This window comes from Penaeus vannamei, chromosome 42 (genome assembly GCF_042767895.1).
Source record: "Penaeus vannamei isolate JL-2024 chromosome 42, ASM4276789v1, whole genome shotgun sequence".
In the NCBI taxonomy this organism is placed as follows: domain Eukaryota; kingdom Metazoa; phylum Arthropoda; class Malacostraca; order Decapoda; family Penaeidae; genus Penaeus; species Penaeus vannamei.
The window spans coordinates 15,209,429-15,209,964 of record NC_091590.1 but is presented as its reverse complement, the minus strand read 5'-3'; the positions used below and the strand labels follow the sequence as shown (position 1 = coordinate 15,209,964).

At 31.7% G+C, this 536-nt stretch overlaps 1 protein-coding gene across 1 annotated transcript in view; it reads right to left on the bottom strand.

Annotated features, from left to right (window-relative positions):
• Nucleotides 1-353: 353 nt before the first annotated feature.
• The window catches only part of LOC113811143 (serine/arginine repetitive matrix protein 1), a gene marked incomplete in the record, with an annotated part of 6,700 nt that continues 6,517 nt past the window's right edge, over nt 354-536 (bottom strand). The window contains 1 exon segment of the mRNA XM_070118771.1: nt 354-507.

The following is a 536-nucleotide window of genomic DNA, read 5'->3' as shown; positions in this document are numbered from 1 at the left end:
ATTTTCTAGTAAATAATACTGCTGTTAGCAGTGTCAATAGCACTATAGTAATTATAATGTCTATAACAAAAATAACTCAGTATTAATAGCATAAGTAAAAAAGTGTTTTCCCACTATATCACAGAAAGGTGAGGTGGCAAGATCTACTAATTGACTCCTTTGTTGCTTAGCACTGGCAGAGCCATCTGTGAGCAGAAACATTTAACAAAACAATAAGAAAGTAAACAAAACATTTTCCAGTCGGCATTGGGTTAATATACTGGAGTTAATGTCAGTGCCAAGATTTGACAAATGACAGGCTCTTAACTGACAGAGAAAAGATGTTACTCATAGGACTCAAATTCAAACAAAAGTACTGTTGTATACTCTATTATTTTCAAAACATATAAAACTTTCTGTGCTAAAGCTGACAAAAAATGTCAGTTTAGAAACACAGCAGGTACAACTTTGCTTATTGAACAATGTTATTTGCAATGCTGCAAACAAATAAAATAATGAAATATAAAAGTTTTATATACAAAGGATAGGCACAGAAG